The sequence below is a fragment of the Marmota marmota genome, unplaced genomic scaffold (genome assembly GCF_001458135.2).
Source record: "Marmota marmota marmota unplaced genomic scaffold, marMar, whole genome shotgun sequence".
NCBI lineage: Eukaryota > Metazoa > Chordata > Mammalia > Rodentia > Sciuridae > Marmota > Marmota marmota.
This window is the reverse complement of record NW_025999943.1, coordinates 11,070,239-11,082,071: the sequence shown is the minus strand read 5'-3', so window position 1 is coordinate 11,082,071 and position 11,833 is coordinate 11,070,239. Positions and strand designations below refer to the sequence as shown.

Below are 11,833 nucleotides of genomic sequence, written 5' to 3'. Positions count from 1 at the left end.
AAAAAAAAAAAAAAAAAAAAAAAGTAGCATCAGTGTATTGTGCTTATTGAAATCAGTATTTACTCAGGATATGGATCTACCTTCCCTGCATGCAGTGCTTTTTGCCAAAACTGCAGAATCCCTTATCCACCATCATGGTATTTCACGCATTTCTTAAGACCAAGAAACTCCACATCAAAAAAATGTGACAATGTGCTCCTGTTTTTGGAATTCACTGATCTTACCATGTTTCCCACCTTCCTGAAACAATTGACTTGATAGAACAGTGAAATGGCCTTTTAAAGTCTCAGCTACAATGCCACCCGATAGGCAAGGTTCTCCAGGAGGTTGTATATGCCCTCAGTTAGCATTCAATATGGTGCTATTTCCCCTATAGCCCTTATTCACAGGTCCAGAAGGGGCAGAAATGGAATTCGTCTTTGCCCCTGGTGGCCCACTAAAAATTTTTTGACTACTTGTTCCTGAGATCTTATTCTCTGCTGACCTGATTCTGGTCCTGATTCCAGAGGAATTATGGTTCCATCAGGAGACACAATAATGATGTCATTTAACTGGAAGTTAAGACCACCGATGAGCCACTTTGACTCCTCATACCTCTGAATCAATAAGCAAAGAAGGGAGTTACTGTGAAGACTCCTGAATACCAATGAGAATTAGATTATTCTAATGGAGATAAGAAAGAGTATGTCTGGGATTCAGGTGATCTCTTAGAACATTTCTTACTGTTACTTTGCCCTGTGATTAAGATTAAAGGAAAAAAAAGATTAAAGGAAAACTATATCAACCCAATTCAGGCATGAATTGGATAATGAATAATGGCCCGACCCTTCAGAAGTAAAGGTTTGGGTCACACTGCCAGGTAAAAAACAACAAACTGAAGTGATTTCTCAGGTCAAAGGGAACATGAAATGCATAGTGGAAGAAGGTACTTTTGAGTACCAGCTATGACCATATGACAGTTACAAACATTAGGACTATAATGAGTATATCTTCCCTATTGTGTTATTGAATATGTTTATGGTGTCTGTATCATGCTTATCTCTTTGTTTTATTCCATCTCGTATCCCCTTATGCAACACAGGATGCATTGACTTTATTGTATAGTATTTAAGTATTGTTAAGTTTACATCATAGTATTTAAATTACAAGATATCAAGAAGAGCAAAATCCTCAAGGACTTTGCATCCTCTTCTGAGGAAAGGATTGATGCATTTTCAGTTAAACACTTATCATGTTAAGTGAGAGTATTACCTTGTTACATTCTTTTTTTTTTTGGTATTGGAAAATGAATCCCAGAGCGCTTAACCACTCAGCCACATCCTCAGCCCCCTTGTTATATTCTTTATCAGATGCCAAATATTGCCTATGCCAATGAATATGGGAACCAAATTGATAAGAGGAGACTGTGTGATGGTTAATTTTATGTGTCAACTTACCTGGACCACCTTACCAATACAGTTGGTCAAACATTTTTCTGGCTGTTTCCATGAAGGAATTTTTAAAATAAAATTAGAATTCATAGATTTTGAGGAAACTCATAAAGTAGGAAGATCTTATCCAATCAGGAGGATCTCATATAATCAGTTACAGACCTTTATAGAATAAAAAATGACCATGTGGAAAACAAAAATGAGACTTCCTGGGACTCAAATTGTAGCTCTACCCTTGGTCTCCTGCCTGTCGGTCTATTTTATAAATGCTGTACTTGTGATATAAATGTGGATTCATGATTGCATGAGCCAACTCCTCAAAAAACAGTCTTGATATAGATATAGACATAGATATACAAATAGAATCAGACTTCCATTTTATGGGTTTCACATCTGCAGATCCAACCAATCATAGCTTATGTATTATATACTTACGCCTACAATTGTTATGTCTGCAATGAACATGAGCAGCATTTTTTCTTATCAATATTCCCTAACCAATACATTATAACAACTATTTACTTGGCATTTACATTGTATTAGATGTTTTATATACTCAAGGAGTGATTCAAAGTATATGGGAAGAAGTGGGTAGGCTGAATGCAAATACTACACCATTTTACATAAGGGACTCAAGAATCCCCAGATTTTGGTATCCATGGGGGTGTTCTGGATCCATTCCTCAAAGATACTGAGCATTTTCTGTACAGTGGTTCCTCATTATTCTCAGGGGATTATTCCAAGATCCCAGTGGATACCTGAAACAGTGGATAGTACCAAACTCTATATTTAGTATTTTTCCCTATATATGTGTACCTATGGTGAAGTTTAATTTATAAATTAGGTACAATAGATATTGACAACAATAACTAATAAATCAGAACAATTATAACAATCTACTACAATAAAAGTCATGTGAATGTGATCTTTCAAAGTATCTTATTGGATGGAACTCACTCTTCTTGTGATGATATGATGAAGACACAACACCTATGTGATGAGATGGAGTGAAGTGAGTGATGTAAGCATTGTGATGTAGTGTTAGGCTACCTTTATTTTATTTTATTTTTGAGACAGGGTCTTGCTAAGTTGCCCAGGCTGGCCTTGAACTTCTAATCTTCCTGCCTCAAGCTCCCAAGTAGGAGGAATTACAGGCATACACCACTACACCTGGCTAGTGAGACTAATTTTGACCTTCTGATGAAACAACTATGAATGATTGTGGGTTAGCGGAACTAGAATATGAAATTGAGGATAATGAAGAAGTGCAGAACTGTTTGTTTTGTTTCTCTAGAGAGCCCTGACTAATATACCTAAATAAATCAGAATCTTCATTTCAATAGGATCCCCAAGTCCTTGTCCTTTTCCTTCCCTTTTGTATAGGTGGTAGTGCTGCCATGGGGAGTGTGCATTTCTGCTCTATACTGCTTTGTCCAGGTCCTGTGTCAGCTGCCTTCTGATTGAGGGTTCATACAATATGGGGCAATGGCAGAAGATTGGAGATACAGGAAGAAATAAATAAGGATATTTCTGCAATCCTCCCATCATCCCGTATCTTTCTCATTAGTCACATTTCTCCATCGACTCCATTTTCCACAGAAGCCTTTATGCTCTGATATCATTACCTCTTTTGTTTGTCCTTCCATCTTGACTGTGATAATGACTTCTGATGTTCCTAATTTTGTGCCACTCGCATTCCCTAATTAGTTTCTTCACTCTTCTATCACCTGTGTAGCTAATTCCCTATATTAAATTCCCTTTATTTTCTTTTTCTTTTCTTCCTTCTCCTCCCCACCCCCACCCCACCTTTGTCACCTCCTTTGTCCTGTTTTATTTTTTGCAGTTCTTTCAATACTAGGGATCGAAACCAGAGCCTTGCATGCGTTAGGCAAGTGCCAAAAAAATAGATACTATTTTTCTTTTATGAGTTGGTGCTCTTTTAAATTAGAAAGTATTTTATTGGCTAGTTGGATAGAGGTAAACTCCAAGAATCAGTTCTTTTTTTTTTTTTTTGAGAATATGTAGGATAGTTCTATAATTTTATGAACATAAACAAACAACAACCACAAAAGGCAACAGGCTCAGGAAATACTGCAAGTGATTTTCACCAAGTTTCCAAGAAACATAATTGCAAAATTTTACAAAATTTTCTGGGAAATAGAAAAATAGGCAACACTTTCATGGAATATGATTTTTCAAATGTTCATCAGTTTCTCAATATGTCCACATGAAGAAATTAGAAATAGTTTCACGTTGTTCAGTGTTTTATTGTTCAGATCCTCAGTACCACATAAAAACAAAACAAAGGTATTTTGTCCACCTATAACTAAAAAATAAATATTTAAAGAAATTCTTTTGCACTAAAAATAGAATTTAAGTTAAAAGGAAAATGCAATAACTCTCTGCCTTGGAATTTTTTTCATGTTTATTTATCAATTTCATATTTCTACAAGTTTGCACAAAGAAATCGAAAAGCATATTATTTCATTAAAGTTGCCGATTTGGAGTATGCAAATGAGTCCCAACTCTTCAAAATAAACTCAATGATCAAAGAGTTGTTATATTTTAATGAAGGAAAATAGAAAAAAATCAAAGTATTATTTATCAAATCTTTAGGAAGTGATCACTTCCTCTATTTGAAACAATCTAAATATCATAAGGAGTAAAAACATACTTGATGATCTGTACTTAAAATTCTTTTGCATCAGGGCTAGGGTTATGGCTCAGAAATAGAGTGCTTGCCTAGCATGCATAAGGCACTGGGTTAGATCCTCAGTGCCACATAAAAACAAAATAAAGGTATTTTGTCCACCTATAACTAAAAAGTAAATATTTAAAGAAATTATTTTGCACTAAAAATAGAATTTAAGTTAAAAAGAAAATGCAAATTCAGAAACTATTTCAGCAAAATTTTGGTATATAAGACAATATCTCAAGACACTAATTGATAAAATAGGTAATGGATAGCACACAATGTAGGTCTAACAAATATATGAAAAATATTCAGCTTAATTATAAAAGTGCAAAGTCAACCTTTAGATAATAATTTATAATTATTAAAATTTTCAAAATTTTAAACATTTTCACTAAAAATGGCAATATTGTTGCCATATTCTCCTATACTAGTGGCACTGTAAATTATTTATTTATTTTTATTATTATTATTATTTATTAATTTTTGTGGTCCTGGGGATTGGACCCAGGGCATTGTGCATGAGAAGCAAGCACTGTACCAACTGAGCTATATCCCCAGCCCCTTTGTGTAAGGTATTTTAAAAATTTGTTCTAATTAGTTATACATGACAGTAGAATGCATTTTGACATATCATACATAAATGGAGTATAACTTCTCATTCTTCTGGTTGTTCATGATGTAGAATTACACCAGTCTGGTAATCATATATGCACATAGGGTAATAAGGTCCAGTTCATTTTGCTGTCCTTCTCACTCCCATAACCCTTCCTTCCCTTCACTACTCTGTCTAATCCAAAGAACCTCTAAAAAAACCTCACATATATGCACATAATCTATTGAAACAAACTAGTAAACATAGGAATAGTTTATTGCCTTGTCTAAAATAATATTTATTTATTTATTTTTGGTACCAGGGATTGAACTCAGGGGTACTTGACCACTGAGCAACATCTCCAGCTCTATTTTTTTTGATTGGTTTTATTTTTTAAATATATGACAGTGGAATGCACCACAATTCTTATTACACATATAGAACAATTTTTCATATCTCTGTTTTTATATAAAGTATGTTCACACCAATTCATGTCTTCATAGATGTACTTTGGATAATGATGTCTATCACATTCCATCATTCTTGCTAATCCCCTGCTTCCTCCCTTTCTCTATCTAGAATTTGATATTAGTCAGCCTCCTAATATCAGAGAAAACATTCGGCATTTGTTTTTTTGGGATTGGCTAACTTCACTTACATTATCTTCTCCAACGCCATCCATTTACCTGCAAATGCCATGATTTTATTCTCTTTTATTGCTGAGTAAAATTCCATTGTGTATATATGCCACATTTCTTTTTATCCATTCATCCACAGAAGAGTTTCTATATTGGCTCCACAGTTTAGTTATTGTGAATTGTGCTGCTATAAACATTGATATGGCTGTGTCCCTGTAGTATGCTGTTTTTAAGTCCTTTGGGTATAGTCCAAGGAGAGGGATAGCTAGGTCAAATGGTGGTTCCATTCCCAGATTTCCAAGGAGTCTCCATACTGATCCCAGCCCTATTTTGTGTTTTATTTAGAGACAGGGTCTTAATGAAGTTGCTTAGTGCCTCGCCATTGCTGAGCCTGGCTGTGAACTTGCAAGTCTTCTAATCTCAGCCTCCTGAGCCACTCATATTTACTTTGTATATGGTATTGATATTCTTGCTTTTTTGTTCCGATTTCTTATTTTATAATAGTATTTTATTATTTTAAAAATACAAATAACAATAAATCTTGGCAAGGCTGAGGGAGAAAAAATGTACACATACACATTGCAAGTTGGTGCAACCACTATGGAAAGCAGTATGGAGATTCCTCAAAAGACTTGGAATGGAACCACCATTTGACCCAGTTATCCAAGTCTTTGGTATATCGCCAAAGGAGTTAAAATCAGCACACTACAGTGATGCAGTCATATCAATGTTTATAGCAGCTCAATTCACAATAGCTAAGCTATAGAACCAATAAAGGGGCCCTTCAACAGATGAATGGATAAAGAAAATGTGGTATATATACACAATGGAGAATTACTCAGCCATAAAGAAGAATGATTTTATGATATTTTCCAGTAGAAGGATCTGGAGACTATCATGCTAAGTTACATAAGCCAGTTCCCCCAAAACAAAGGTTGAATATTTTTGCTTATAGGTGAAAATTAACCCATAATGGGGGAGGGGAGGGATAAGGGGAAGAATAGAAGTGAAGTAGATTAAACAATGGAGAATGAAGGAAAGGGCAGGGGGATAAGCAAAGGACAGACAGTGGAATGAATTTGACCTAGATTTTCCCATGTACATGTATGAAAACAACACAGTGAATCTCACCACCATGTATATCCATAAGAATGAGACTCTAACTAGAATAAGATATAGCCCATGCTTGTATAATTATATCAAAATGGTTCTGCTGTTATGTACATAACTCAAAAGAACCAATAAAAATAAAATAAAAAAGTAAAATAAATATAAATAATATTAAATAAGAACATTTTAAATATAAAGATGATAACCTCTCCATGCTCTATATATTTGCATTTTTATTAATATAACTTTAAAACTGTACTTTTAACACCAAAGTAAGCAATTATTGAAAAACTTTCTGCTTACATGGAAGTTGGTATTAGTACATTTGTGTGTTCCTAGATCAATGCCCTTTTGTGACAGTTGTAGGTTTGTATAACAAACACAACAACTGAAATACTGAACTGTTCCATTACCACAAATGAACTACTGATACAGATTTTGTGTGGATCTGCTTTCAACTCTCTGGGATAAATGCACAAGGGCACAATAGCACATGTATGTTTAGTTTTAAAAGATAGCACCAAATTATTTTCCAGAGTTGTTGTTCCATTACATTCCCAACAGCAATAAACAAGAATTCTAGTTTCTCTGCACTCTCATCAGCATATAGTACTTTTGCTATTTTTAATTTTAATTGTTAAATGTACTAGTATCTCATTTTGGTTTTAATTTGCATTTTCCTGATTGCTAGTGATAATGAACATGTTTTCCTGTGCTTATTTGTCAAATATATGTTTCCTTCATTTCTTTTATGCATTTTCTAATTGAAGTGGTTTTTTTAAATTGGGAATTAATCCATAATTCACTCCAGATAAAGCCTCTTTCTTTCTTTCCGTACTAAATGTTGAACCCCAGGGCTTTACTCATGCCGGCAAATTCTGTACTACTGAGCTACATTCTCAATTCTTTTTTACTTTTTATTTTGTGACAAGATCTCACTAAGGTTTCCAGGCTGGTCTTGAACTTGTGTTTCTTCTGCGTTAGCCTCCCCAATAGCTGGGATTATAGGCATGCACCACATTGCCCAGCACAAAACCCATTTCCTTTGGAGTTAATGTGAGCATTTTTATTTTTCTGATTAAATATGATTCATGAATACTTGTTGAATATTTTATCATTATTTGGGTAAGTTTTTTTTTTTGGAGGGTATACCAGGGATTGAACTCAGGGTACTCAGAGATTGACCACTGAGCCACATCCCTAGTCCTATTTTGTATTTTATTTAGAGACAGGGTCTCACTGAGTTGCTTAGTGCCTTGATTTTTCTGAGGCTGGCTTGGAACTCGTGATCCTCCTGCCTCAGCCTCCCCAGTCACTGGGATTACAGGGGTGCACCACTGTGCCCTGTTATTATTTGGGTAAGTTTTAGAAACTACCATTCTGGATATCTACTTTTTTTTCCCTTCCAGATCTATTCTTTCCTGCTCTGATCAAATCTATATTGCTTGCAAAACAGGTTTTCTTATTTGAGGCGTCTAATTGGGTTTGTCCAATGGGAGCACCAAAAGGAAATGTGAACAGGTGGGAATATAAAGGTATTCTCCCCTACTTCCCACTTCTTCCTTGTAGGTTGCCTATATGGTTATCTCTGGTGTTTCTTCATTTTTCTTCTCTCAGTGTTTGAATTATAAGACCACAGAGGGTAAGAGTGTTTGTTCCTAAATCTGTTTGTTTTAGTGATTCTTACTGTGTAAACTGGATGACACACATGAAAAAAAGTTGTATCTATGACAATAAGTTAATGCTGGGTAAAGTTGAGTTGCTAAGACAATTGCTGTTAAATGCATTGTAGGAAAGAAAATTTTAATTCAGAAAAAGAAGAGTAAAATCTGGGACTCTACTTGGATTAATTAGCAAATATCTTTAAATTTTTCTTCTGCTTAAAAGGCAAACTAGAAGGGAATACTATGGTGTGATTTATTGGAGAAAAGTAGTGTGAAAGTCTAACGAGAAAGCCCCTTCTTTCCTGGAGCAATGATGCCATCCTGTAATCCCAGCATATTGGGAGGATTTTAATTTCAAAGCCAGCCTTAGCAATTTAGCAAGGCCTTAAGTAACTTAGTGATATCCTATCTCGAAATAAAAAATAAGGGTTTGGGGTTGTAGCTCAGTGGTAGAACGCTTGCCTAATGTATGTGAGGTCCTAGGTTCGATCCTCAGCACCACATAAAAATAAATAAATAAAGGTATTGTGTTCATGTACAACAAAAAAAAATTTAGAAAATAAAAAGGGTTGGGGATGTGGCTCAGAGGTTAAGCACCCCTGGGTTCAATACTTGGTATCGCCCCCCCCCCCAAAAAAAAGAAAGAAAGAAAGTTCCTTCTCCACTTAAAGAGAAAGATAGGGCTTAATATTATAGAGGGCAATATTATAATATTATATAGGGCAAATAGGTGTGCATATATATTTTTAAGTTAAAACACAATACATGAGGTATATATTGTGTATACACTTTGTTTGTGTGTCTTTTTCAGTACTAACTTTTTAGGGCAGGGATGGACAAACTTTTTCTGTAAAGGGCCAGACAGTAATTCTTTAAGACTTTGGGAACATAAATGGTCTCTGTTGAATATTTTTCTATTTTTTTTAAACAATCCATATAAAACTGTAAAAATTAAAAAAAAAAACCCACTCTTAGTTCTAGGACAATAAAAAACAAACCTCAGGCAGTATTTGACTAGTTAGCAATAGCTTGCCATCTTCTCTATAAAAGGATTGGTGTTATTTCTTCAAGGTAAACTGTATATAGGTAGGAAGAGTTTCACATCACTCAATTCAGAATAGATTTAGGGAGAGGAAGAGAATAGAAAGGAAGGTGGATGAGGAAGGGAGGGGAGAAAAGAGGAAAAAGAATGAAAGAGGAAAGAGACTGAAGAAAGAAGAGGGAAGGGGAGGCCAGAGTTGTGGCTCAGTGGTAGAGTGACTGCTTAGAACATTAAGAGGCACTGGGTTTGATCCTCAGCACCATATAAAAATAAATAAAATAAAGGTATTGTGTCCATCTAAAACTAAAAAAAACTGTATTAAAAAAAAGAGAGATAGGGGAAGGAGTGGTATAGAGAGAAGGAAAGCAGAGAGAGAGAGGGAGAGGGGAAAAGGGACAGGACAGGAAGAAGATAATGTACTTGGAGGAGAGGGGACCTCACTGAGAAATTCCTAAATCCCTTCCCTAAGAAAAGAATACTCTCAGCCATCTGGAATATATATTTTTAATGTTAGATTTTAAAGTTTTTAACTGATAAAATAAAAACACAAAATTGTACATACTAATGGGTATCATGTGATGTTTTTACGTAGGTATACATCAAGTTAAACATTTATATATCTTCTCAAACATCAATCATTTCTTATGTTGAAAACATTCGAAATCTTTTCTTCTACTTTTTTGAAATAGCACAGCATGTTATCATTATCCATAGTCTCCCTACTGTACAACAGCACACCAGAGCTTCTCACTGTATCTATGTTAACTTAGCACCCATTGATTAACTTTTCCCCATTCCTTCCTCCCACATACTCTGATCATCCTCTGGTAACCAGTATTCTGTTTTCAACTTCTGTGAGAGCGACTGTTTTAGATTCTTCATATGAATCAAATCATGCAGTACCTGTCTTTCTGTGTCTGGCTTATCTCACTCAACAAAACAATTTCTAGTTCCAACTGTGTTTTTGCAAATGACAGGATTCCTTTCTCTTTATGGAGGAATAATATTCTATTGTGTATATGTCCTACATTTTCTATATCCATTCACCAGTTGATGGACACTGAAGTTGGTTCCATTTCTTGGGGGTTGTGAATAATGCTGCAGTGAACATGGGAATGCAGATATCTCATCAACATACTTATTTTCTATGGATGGCTGGATCATATGGTAGTTATTTTTTAAAATTTTTTTGAGAAACCTCCATACTATTTCTATAATGACTGTACTAATTTAGCTTCACACCAACAATTTAATAGGATTCCTGTTTCTCCACATCCTTGCCAGCACTCATTATCTTTGGTCTTTTTGATAATAGCCATTCTTATTGAGGTCAGGTCTTACTTTAAGTTTAAAAAAATTTTTGTTTTCCTATGAATTACTTTTCCATGTATTTTTGCCCATTTCCTACTGAGTTTTTGGGATTATTTTATCAATTGGAATTATTTTATTGATCATTTATTTTCCAGAAAGTTCTTATGTAAGGAATGATAATCCTCTGTCAATTAAAGAAAATATATCTTCTCCAAGTGTGTGACTGGTCTGTAAACATTGTTCCTTGAGTGTTTAGTTCCTTAATTCATTTAGTTTTTCTCCTTCCTTCCTTCCTTCCTTCCTTCCTTCCTTCCTTTCTTCCTTTCTTCCTTCCTTTATTTATTGGTACCAGGCCTGAACCCAGGGGCCCTTAACCACTGAGCACATCTCCAGCCCTTTTTATTTTTTATTTTGAGACAGGGTCTCATTAGGTTGCTTACAGCCTCACTAAATTGCTGAGGCTGACTTCAAAACTGCACTCCTCCTGCTTCTGTCACAGGTGGGTGCCACCCCACCCAGGTGGGGGTACTGAGGATTGAACTCTGGGGTACTTGACCACTGAGATCCCCAGACCTATTTTGTAATTTATTTAGAGACAGTGTCTCACCAAGTTGTTTAATGTCTTGCTTTTGCTAAGGCTGACTTTGAACTCGGGATCCTCCTGCCTCAGCCTCCCTAATCGCTGCGATTAGAAGCATGTGCCACCAAGACCAGCTCAAATTGCTTTTTTTGGTACTGAGTATTGAACTCAACGGCACTTGACCACTGAGCCACATCCTCAGCCCTATTTTGTATTTTATTTAGAGACAGGGTCTCACTGAGTTGCTTAGGACCTCAAAATTGCTGAGGGGTGATTCTCCTATCTCAGACTCCCAAGCCCCTGGGGTTTCAGGCATGTGGCACTGTGCCTGGCTCAAATTGCTTTTTAACTTTGTCTTTAACCCATAGTGTTTGCTATAAATGTAAAAAACATATTGATAATTATTTTTTAAAAAATCTTTTGTACCCCAAAGTCATAAAGATATTCTTCAACATCTCACAATGGTCTTCAAAGAAACCTAGTGTATTTCTTTTCAATTTTAGGCCTTTAAGTCAACTTGAGAAAAATTTAGTGTGTGGAATGTGATAGAGATTTAGGCTCTTTTCCATTTCCCCCCATGTGAAAAGGTGCTTTTTGTTAAATAATTTATCCTTGCTGCATTGGTTTTGTATTTGGGAGCTTTTTGTGCTGTACCATTAGTCTATTCCCTAATCATGTGGTTTTAATTATTCTTTCCTTCCTTCCTTCCTTCCTTCCTTCCTTCCTTCCTTCCTTCCTTCTTTCCTTCCTTCCTCCCTCCCTCCCTCCCTT

At 35.4% G+C, this 11,833-nt stretch overlaps 1 protein-coding gene across 1 annotated transcript in view; it reads right to left on the bottom strand.

Moving 5' to 3' along the window:
- LOC125616350 (SOSS complex subunit B1-like) overlaps positions 1-11,833 on the bottom strand; it is a 52,286-nt gene that overhangs the window by 11,638 nt on the left and 28,815 nt on the right.